The following is a 10532-nucleotide window of genomic DNA, read 5'->3' as shown; positions in this document are numbered from 1 at the left end:
CACCCAACGCATGGATAAGATTGAGGACAGGTTGGAGTGGGTAGAAAACAACCAAACCTCCATAGATACTATGAAAATACAACTCGAACACATAATCACGGATCTTGAACAGCGGGAAGAGGAATACAGGCTAAAGATGGATGATTTGGAAAACCGAGAGAGGCGGAACAAGTTACGTTTTTTTGGGATCCCCGAACAGGATGGGGAGACAGAGGAGAGCCTCGAGGCAACACTTCATGATATCATCAAAATCTTGGCGGCAGATGATGAGATTGATGAACCGAGAACCGAACGGATCCACAGAGTAGGTGGCCCACCTGGAGGCCCGAGATCGGTCCTCGCTCGCTTCCATAGATACCAGGACAAAGCAAAGATTCTCGAGAAGGGAAGGCGTGGAGGCGTGATCACCCTCAACGGTGCCCAGGTCACCATATATCAAGACCTGTCTGCCATAACATTGGCTCTGAGAAGGATGTGTGGCCCCCTGACAAAATGGTTGAAGGAACGACACACCAGATATCGGTGGGGATACCCCTTCTCGCTCTCTTTTGAACACGAAGGCACGAGAATCAGACTACGGTCGGAGAGGGAAATAAAGGCCTGCATAGCCGAACTTGTTGATCCCCGCAAACGAGGGGAGGATGGAAATAACCCGAGAAAGGAAGGGAAAGAATGGAAACTCCAAGGACCTAAGAGGCAGAGAGTCAAAGAGTCGAGAACATTTCGGAGAGGTAACAGCTCCCCGGAGGGGGACAAGTGAACTGGACTAACGGCGACTACGTTGACACTATGAGTATGTCCGAGACATGGGCCGTTTTTTGGCCCAACACAAAAGTTATATTCGATGGTTGTAAGTTGCGGTTGAAAGGAGGTTTGGGAGGGCTCAGACCTATGTAGTGTTCATTGATAATTAAAGGACCGCGCGACGATGGTCCCTACTGGTGGTTCTGGGCTAGTTCAGTGAATCTAACTGGACCTGCTCAGACGCCGACACATGGGGGTGAGGGGGTGTGTGGGAAGGAGAGGGAGGGATATGCAAGACAAGGGGGAAGGTGGAACTGCTATAGAACTTTTACTCACTGCTGATATGGGACAAACACTAATATTGGTTGAGGGCTCGAAACACAAGGTATGGCAATGCATTGTTGTGAATATTGTACTGTCATACACTGATGGCCACCTCTGATGGTAACACACAAGGCCCCTTGAAAGTCGGGACGCTTAATGTCAAAGGCCTTAACTCACCTACTAAGAGGTCATTAGTGCTACGGGAATTTCGAAGGGCTAATATTGATATCCTACTCTTACAGGAAACAAAATATATGAAGGGGGAACAGAGGTCCATTCTGGGGAAACGTTTCGGCATGGAGTTTTGGGGCTCAGGGGCACTGCGTAAAGGGGCAGTGGGAATCCTTATCAGAAAGGGACTTGATTTTCTTGTCTCCAAGATCTGGTCAGATGCAGAAGGGCGAGCCTTACTAGCTGTGGGGACTATTGGGAAGGTGGAAGCAACGATTGCCACAATCTACTCCCCCAATGTAGGACATCTCTGATTCCTCTCTAAAACTGTCCCCAAAATAATGTTGGAGGCCACTGGCCACCTTATACTAGGCAGGGACATCAACGTGTGGGCAGATCACGACCTGGACCGGAAAGCGGGGCGCCCGGGAGTTGAAGTTCCTGTGAGAGGGGAACGCAGTGACTTTGTAAACATGATGCAGGTATATGCGCTGGTAGACACATGGAGGGCGATGCATCCTGATGAAAGAGGGTATACATTTTATTCACCCCCACACAATACTTTTACCCGAATAGATTACATCTACCTTTCACGAGAGCTGAACGACACCACCACACATTGGGGGATTACTCCAATAACATGGTCCGACCATGACATGGTCACAGTTGATATACAATGGGAACATCTACCAATTAAGGGTGGGAAGTGGAGATGTAATGAGGCCCTGTGGAGAGACCCTGTTTTCAAAGAAGAACTCGAAACAGAGATCAAAGAATACTTTAAAGCCAACGATACTGGGGAGGTCTCTAAGCAGAGTGTGTGGGAGGCAGCCAAAGCAACCTGGAGGGGGATCCTTATACGGGAGGGGGCTCAGATGAAAAGGGAGAGAGCCCTTATCGGGAATAAGCTCCGGAGTGAAATATGTCAACTTGATAGAGAGGATTCAAGAGGCTAGGAAAAAACAGGAAGAACTCTGCCACCTGGAGCATGGCCAGATAGCACGTAAACTACATTTATTGAAGCAGAAATTCTATGAAAAGGGAGATAAGGCAGATGCGCTGCTAGCGGCTAGACTCAGGATCCAACGGGCAGAACGTAGGGTGAAAGAGGGTGAAAGAGATCACGGATCCAACCCCTGACCAAGCGCAACATACATCCCCCATCCCAGAACTGTTCGCAAATTTCTATGAGTCCCTATACACTTCAGAAGTAGACCCACACTCACAGGAGATATACGATTACCTCACCAGCATTGCCCTTCCAAAAGTTGCAAGCGCTGACTCGGCCCATCTAGAATCCCCCATAACTGAGGACGAAATACACGAGGCGATCAAACGACTCACATTGGGCAAGTCCCCTGGTGAAGATGGTTTCACTGCCGGCTTCTACAAAACATTTTTTGCCCTCCTAGATCCATTCCTGACCACCCTATTTAACGATATCCTTGACACGGGGACTGTCCCGGACTCCTTCGACCGAGAACTCATGTCAGTCATTCAAGGAAGGCAGAGACCCCACGTGTTGCGGATCATACCGCCCCATATCCTTGCTCAATCTTGATGCAAAAATGTACACACGAGTCCTGGCAGCCAGGTTAGAGGTCCACATGCCCCATCTTGTCCACCCCGACCAGGTAGGGTTTATAATTGGACGACAGGGTGCAGACACCATAAGAAAGACTCTCCATTTCTTCGAGGCCTCCCAAACCATGTGAAATGATCCCGCTTTACTCTCCGTCGATGCTGGAAAAGCCTTCGATAGAGTGGAATGGGGTTTGCTTGCCGCAGTCCTCCGTGCCGTGGGAATAGGACCGAAAATTTAGAAGGGGGATAAAAGCAGTTTACACTGCTCCAAAAGCCTCAGTGTCTGTTAACGGGGAGTACTCGAGATGGTTAAAGCTGAAACGCGGTACCCGGCAGGGATGCCCCTATCGGCCATCCTCTTCGCCCTCTCCGTAGAGCCCTTGGCCCAAAAATTACGACAGGATACCGAAGTAACAGGCATGCGTCTAGGGGAAGAGGAATTTAAAGTAGCGCTGTACGCCGATGACCTACTTCTCCATGTGACGAACCCCACCACATCCATTCCCAGAGCGGTGTACCTCCTGGACGAATACGGCCAAGTATCCAGGTTGAAGGTTAACAAATCCAAGTCCACACTTTTCCCCTTACAGGGCTCATTGGAAGCAAACACTGAAAGATACCAGCCCCTGGGTCTTATAATTGAACATGAAAAAATGAAGTACTTAGGAATACAGGTCACAAGGTCGCTAAAAGATTTATATGAAGCCAATTTCCCAGCGCTTCTCCAAAAATTTCACGCAGACCTCGCCAGATGGGACAACCTAACCATATCCTGGTTGGGACGTTTAAACGCGATAAAAATGACCTGTCTCCCGAGATTCCTATACTTCTTTCAACCTTTCAAATGCTCCCCATTCAGATGCCACGTCAATTCTTTACAGAAGTCAAGAAGGCGAGTCTGAAATTCCTATGGCAAGTGAAAAAGCCCAGGATTGCTTACTCCAACTTGACATTACCGACAGACAAGGGTGGAGTGGGCCTCCCAGACATCCAAAAATATTACGAGGCGGCTCAATTACTAATCCTTATTCCCCATCTCCCTAACCAAAAATTGCCCCAGTGGATCTCTATGGACAATCATTATCTGTCCCCATCAACAATCTCTGAATGGCTGTGGTCCCCTAGAAGAAGAGTACTGAAGAAATCTAAGGCACACCCGATGTTCGCAACCATATGGGACATATGGCGGGAGGGCGGAGATATGGGGAAGATTACCACATGGCCATCACCATTAAGTCACCTCTGGTCACCGGGCAATAACGACAAGATCCCTAATGTGGAGAGGTTTCAAGCTTGGTATGAGGCAGGCCTGGAGAGGGTGGGACAGCTCTTGAGGAAGGACTCCTTCATCACGCTTCCTGAACTAGAAGAGGCACTCGGAATAGGCACACTGTCAGCATTCCACTTTCTGCAGATTAAGGGAGTTTTGACAAAACCAGAATGGAAGGATAAGCTGAGCAGGGAACTTACCCCATTTGAAATCATACTCGACTCCAGGACAGAAACGAAAGGGTTGATATCTGTTTTGTATAAAACACTAATGGAAGCTGGAAAGGGCTCAACAGAACTGCTTAGGCTAAAATGGGAAAGGGACATGGCCGAGGATATCGACCCGGAGACATGGGATAAGATATGTAGGATTGCGCCCAAAGCCTCGATCTCATGCCAGTATAAGTTGCACTCGATCAAGCTGTTGAATAGTTGGCAATATGACCTGTGTAGGCTCTTTAAGATGTATCAGTCGTCTAGTCCAATGTGTTGGCGGGGATGTGGGTCCACGGCAGATTACTGGCACATGTAGTGGGGTTGTCCTCGGATCAAAATTTACTGGAACGAGGTGCTAGGTTGGATTAGGGATCTAGACAGGATCCAGCAAACAGCAGACCCCTACCTGATCTTATTTGGTCTCGAGAAAATCGAGGATGAGTTGGGAATGGTCACAGACATAGCTGCACCACTCTTACTAGCTGCGAGGGCTCTATTGACCATAAAATGGAAATACCCAGTTACCCCCACAGAAAAAGAATGGGTTAACGTGGCCTCCAATATGTGTATCATGGAAAAAATCACAGCATCTATACATGGGAAAGCCACGCAATGTGACATCTTATGGTTGGAGTTTGTCAATAAATACATCCCCGGAATAGCTCACTAACGCCTACCGAACGATCAGTGCCATGGTTAATGAAATATCATAATGACCTCCCGAACAAGGTAGGCCTCAAGGCCTGACAGACCTATCAACCAATCCGCCAATTGCTAGACAATACATCTCTTGGCGGCAGAGTATAAAGTCTTGTGGGGTAGAGGGAGGTGGGGCGAGGGGCAAAATGGGAGAAGATTAGTTAATGTTTGTTGACACTGTAAAGGGGAGTTACTTATTGATAGAAAGGAATGCAAGAATTTTGCTGCAATATAACACTGAATCTTAACCACATTCTCTATTTTACTGTAATATCTGCTTCTAAGTTATGATGGTTAATTTTGGATGTATAAGCTGTAATCTGTTTGATATAAACTCCAATAAAACTAGGTTTATAAAAAAAAAATAATGCACTAATCAATGGCTGTAACTCACAAAACACTGACAACTGTGGCCTGCTGGTTCTGCATAGACTCATTTTCTAATCTTTGACAAAGGCCTTGCCTACAGGCATATTAACTCATTTGAACCATTAAATCAGCTTAAACCCACACACCCCAAACAAAAAGCAAATGTAATGTCTGGATCTTGACATTTGTAGTTGACTTGCCAATATTTTATAAGCAGGTGTTGTGCCTGCACCACAGTGAGGATAGCTTAGGATAGCAAAGGGGATGTCATGTTTTGTCAGCCTGCTCGTTGAATAGTTGCTCTAAGTTCAGGCATTCATTTGTTAAACATCTCAATGTTTCACACTTATATTCATTATTGGAGTGGAGGAGGGAGTAGTATGGAGGGGAGTGCAGGAACATCTAAGGGTGGGGAGAGGCATTAGAAGGAGAGGGAGCATCAGAGGGAAAGAAGAGGAGAAAGACTCAGGGAGAACAAGAGAAGATGGGAGAAGTGGATGTAGATAGAGTAGCAGTCGGAAGCACAGAAAGGAACATGGCATGAGAGGCAGAAAACTGCTGAGGGGGGAGGAGTGTCTGAAAGGCACAATCCTTATAGCCACTAACAACATTGAAAGAGTAAGGTCCGTTTAGGAAGTCTGTGAGGGATCTAAGACATATGAGGCAGTTTCCTTGGTATCACTTTATATTATCCCCACCAATAATGTCACCATATATATGGTCACCAGGAAAGGCCATAGGTGACATTATTGATGGGGTTAATATTAGGTTTAAATGACAGCGTGGGTTACAGGGTGTCCCCCATTCCCTTTAAAAAAATATGGGGGGTGCAGGCATGTCCCCTGCAGGTTCCATGGGTTAATATCACTGCGGAAATGTTTGCCTTTCTTGTATGGTGATATTTTGCAGAGATATTAACACATGGAAGCGGTTCCTTAGGTTATAAAAATTAGCGAGCTTGATTTAGGGAGAAACAAGCAGTGTATATACTAACATGAAAGGGGGGACAGATGGGTTAGCGAGGGTCTGGTGTTTGTTAGCCTAGAAAGTGTGGGACGGCCGTAGCACCATGCCCAAGAAGGCAATGAAAACCCTTAACCTATCTCTGGGAGTTGGAGTCTTCTTGGAGCCATCTGTGTCATGGGGGACACTGTCTAGGCTATAGGATGAGGCATCAAGGGACCTAGGCACTGGAGCTATAATGTTTCTTTGAGCCTCCTTCATCAGGGGACTAGAGAACCATAGAGCGGAAGCTCTGGTGTGAATTCCCTTCGGCCAATTGGATTCTGAGGGAGGCTTTTCAGATGGTGGTGTAGGCTTTTGGGGACACCAATGATATTCCTGTTCACCTCTGTTAAGAAAGATTTTTATTTTTTCATGCTTTCCTCCCATAGACTTCTATGGGACACACCTTCCTTTTTGCTTTGTATTGACTGCTGGCTTGACTTTGGTGGTAGGTAAAGCCTTCTTATTTACTCCTTGTCTTTCTGCTCATTCGTATGGGGAACCTGATCAGTCAAAAAGACTATCAGTACTTCAACATGCTCATGCTCTCTGGAATCCTCAATAGTCAACCCAACGCAGAGCCAATGACATGCTTTGGTTCCTTAAGCACCCTGACCAGTAGCACAAGGCTAGGATTCCTTCAAAGACAATGTAATGAATGAATAAATAAATAACAAAACAAGAAACTCCATTTATGGAAGCCACCAGTTGTTTCAAAGGATGAGCTGCCATTCGCCCAACAAGCACCCAAATGTTCCTCCTTCTGGCCAAGAGAGATAACACCTCTTAATCAAAGGAGGAATGGCACCTCTTAACCAAAGGAAACATCAATTTGCCCCAGGGCAGAGTGAGGGAAGGTGTGAGGGCTGGAGTCCCTTGTCTTTGAAGACCAAAGGCCTTGGTCTACAAAAGAGCAGTCATTTCATCTTGAAATCAATCAACTCAAGGGCAGCAGAAGCGAGTCTGTAGCAGAGTGTGTATGTGTGTCTGATGTTTTGCAATATGCCTGTGCTAAGCTATATTATCTATGCCCAGCCTTGTTTTGAATTGCTAAATTAGGTTTGGCATTTTGCACTATGCAATGTTATGCTACGCCAACACATGTTTGTAATATCTTGCTCTGCTGGGATGAAAGTGTTATTTTACCAAAACTAAAATGCACGCTAACTAGAATCTACCTGAGTGTCACTGTATGCACCCATTCACTCCTTTTGTGGGGTGGAGAATATGATGTCAGTTTCCTTGTATACTAGCTGATTAGGTAATGTTATGTTACATTAAGGTTTCATTATTATGTTTTGCCTTAAATATCTAATTTTCAAGAACTTTTTAAGCAATCCTAAAATACCACGTAGCAACCCCCTAAACACGCAAACAAAAAACAGAAGGTAAACATGGAAATCTTTTAACTAGACCATACACCCCAGTTTTTACCTAACATTTGCATGATGCCCTCTATTAACAATACACAGTAACTGCAGCCCAGGGCGTGAATGCTAGTCCAAGGATGGATTATGTAAAATAACTCCCATAAGCACCCAGCCTCAGCCTAAGAGGTTTTCTGCCTCACTCACCAGTATACATATTACCTTAAAAGCCCTAGCAGGACTAAGGAACCTTGAAGAAAGCTGGACTGGGCTTCTGCTCCCAGAGAAGCAGCGGTCCACATCCCACCCTCAGTTAAATGTACCCATATTTCGCTTCCGGCTTTCCCATATATAGAACCTGGATGTTGATCTTTGGTTTCCTGTTTGAGGTGTGTGGTGGTGAAAAATGGTAGCTTCCAGCGGTGGAGAGTAGCAGCTACAGTAGGAAGAAAGTCATCCGAGTACAGTGGAGGGGGACGGGTGCCCGCGGCTTGATCCCTGCGGAGCAAGGGCTCCCTTGTCAGAGGCAGAACAGTATGTGAGGTGGAGGTCCTCTGAGTGCTGCTTTCAAAGAGAGTGTCAAGCTCGCTGAAAGGGCTGCAGCAAGCAGCACCGCAGGGGGGTGGCATGGTAGAAGGCACACTGCATGCCACAGGGAAAGGTGAGGCAACAAGCAAAAAGGGGAAGCAAAGTAATGAAGACAACAGTGGAAGTGCGAGAGACAAGGGGGCACAAATGGAAGGCAGTGGAAAGAGTGGGAAGAAAAGAAGTAAGGGGGAGAGTGGTAAAAGGAGAGTAGCATTGGGAGAGTGAGGGGAGACAAGTATTCAGAAGATGATCCTGCCGGAGGCAATGAAGGGGTAGAAGGGAAAGAGTGTCAGGAGCCATACTAAGGCATAGTACCACAATAGGCCCCCAGTAGACAGGAAAAGTGAGGAAAAAGTGATATCAGGTCATGGTCGGCAAGGTGATCAAACTGCTGGCAGGAGTGAAAATGGGGAAGAGCCAATGGAGGGTGAGCTGGGTTTGTGAAGTGGTCATAAAATCGGCATTAGGCCTTTGAAATTTCGGAATGGATACAAAAAAGGATCGGTGTGGTACGGTCTGTGCAGGAGATAAGTAGATGGAGACTGCTGGTTAAAGGAATAGGGGAGGACACCAGGAATAATGTTTTGGACTTAGGAAACCTCAGAAGACTCCCTGTCACTGTGACTGAACAGTATGGTTATACATGTAAAGGAGTGATATATGGAGTCACTTTCAGTTTGCCTGATAGGGAAATAGTGAGGTCAATGCTGTGTATGGGGGTTTTGGAAGTGTGGCAGTTCAGTAGAAAAGACCCAGACAGGAGCATTAGCTCTATGACAGTGGCACTGTGGTTTAGGGGGAGCAAAGTGCCTGGATGTGTGTTTTTGGGGTATCAGCGCTTTAGGGTCAAGCAGTATGTCCCGGCGCCTCTCCAGTGTTATAAATGCCAACCGTACGGGCATGTGGCGAGAACATGTAGATATTAGGTAAGAATTGGTGCAGTCAAACTGTGTGAGACTACACAACACTTATCTGCTTGGTATTATGTAACGCACCTTTTGGTATAGGTCTGCACTACACAAGTTGGTAGTGTGACAGAACAGCCAGGCCTATCTCAAGAGGGGTACATGCGAGCTATAGAGCTGTACAAATGAAATTCGTAAATACAAGTAGCCAGTAACACTTACACTCAAGGTATCAGTTATAGATAGTAATTTGTTTACTTAAAATCAGTTTAAATAAGCATTCTTTAAAAAAGCAAAGGATTGTCACAATCAATTTGAGTACACTTTGAAATTACTTTTCAGAATTAATAAAGCCAGTGAATAATCTTTGGATATGCTCAATACATTTCTCCTACACCCTGAGGTGACTTCAATTACAAGGATAGCATTTGTATTTATTTATCACACCAATATACTTTGTAGATTCTGAGTTGCAGAAAAGAATGTTTGTGGGTAAAAAACGTTATAACAATTTCTCAGAACATGTGGGGACAACTGAATACTCTGGGCCTCATTACGACCCTGGCGCTAATGATTTAACGGTGCCGTAAAGAGCGTCGGCGCCGTTAAACCATTAGCGCCTGATTACAAGGTCCCTTAGCGGGTTGGAGGCTTTAACGCCTTCTTTTTGCCGACGTTAAAATCCAACCCGTTAAGGGACCTTGGAGCTTATTACGGCAACCGTAATTTACGGTGCCGTAATTAGCGCCTTCCCCATCCCCATTATGCCCTATTGGCATAATGGGGATGCATAATGTTGTTCCATCGAAGCTTCTCTGTCGAGGTGAAAAAGGAGGTCAGCACAGCAGCAGGGCTTCACCAGGCAATTGATGGTCCAGGAGGTTGCAGTGGGTTTCTCTTCATGGTTTCTTCGGATGTTTCTTCCAGTGGATTGACTCTGCCTGCAGTCCCAAGAACCTCGCCTTCTAAGCAAGTTTTCCATTCATGCACAGCCTAGGCTGTCAATCACACAGCAGGGTGGCTGTCCTTTCATGACATCCATCCGGCCAATCAGAACAACTTTCATTCAGGCACTCCTAGAGACAAAGGACAGGGGAGTTCCGGGACCCTCCCTCACATCCTGTCCTTCCAGACACACTGGAACCAGGGGTGGGCTTCAGGGGTGAAGCCTGCCAAAGGCAAGAAAAAGTAAAAGCCAAGAAAGAATTTACAAACATAAAATGGCAAAATGATCACCTGTGGGTACTGTTCTGCAGCTCACGGTTCGGCCTGCGGTGAGAAAGCACAATGG

The sequence above is a fragment of the Ambystoma mexicanum genome, chromosome 1q, assembly GCF_040938575.1.
Source record: "Ambystoma mexicanum isolate Mex_15411 chromosome 1q, UKY_AmexF1_1, whole genome shotgun sequence".
Classification (NCBI taxonomy): domain Eukaryota; kingdom Metazoa; phylum Chordata; class Amphibia; order Caudata; family Ambystomatidae; genus Ambystoma; species Ambystoma mexicanum.
The sequence above is the reverse complement of the archived record's forward strand: the minus strand, read 5'-3'. Positions refer to the sequence as shown.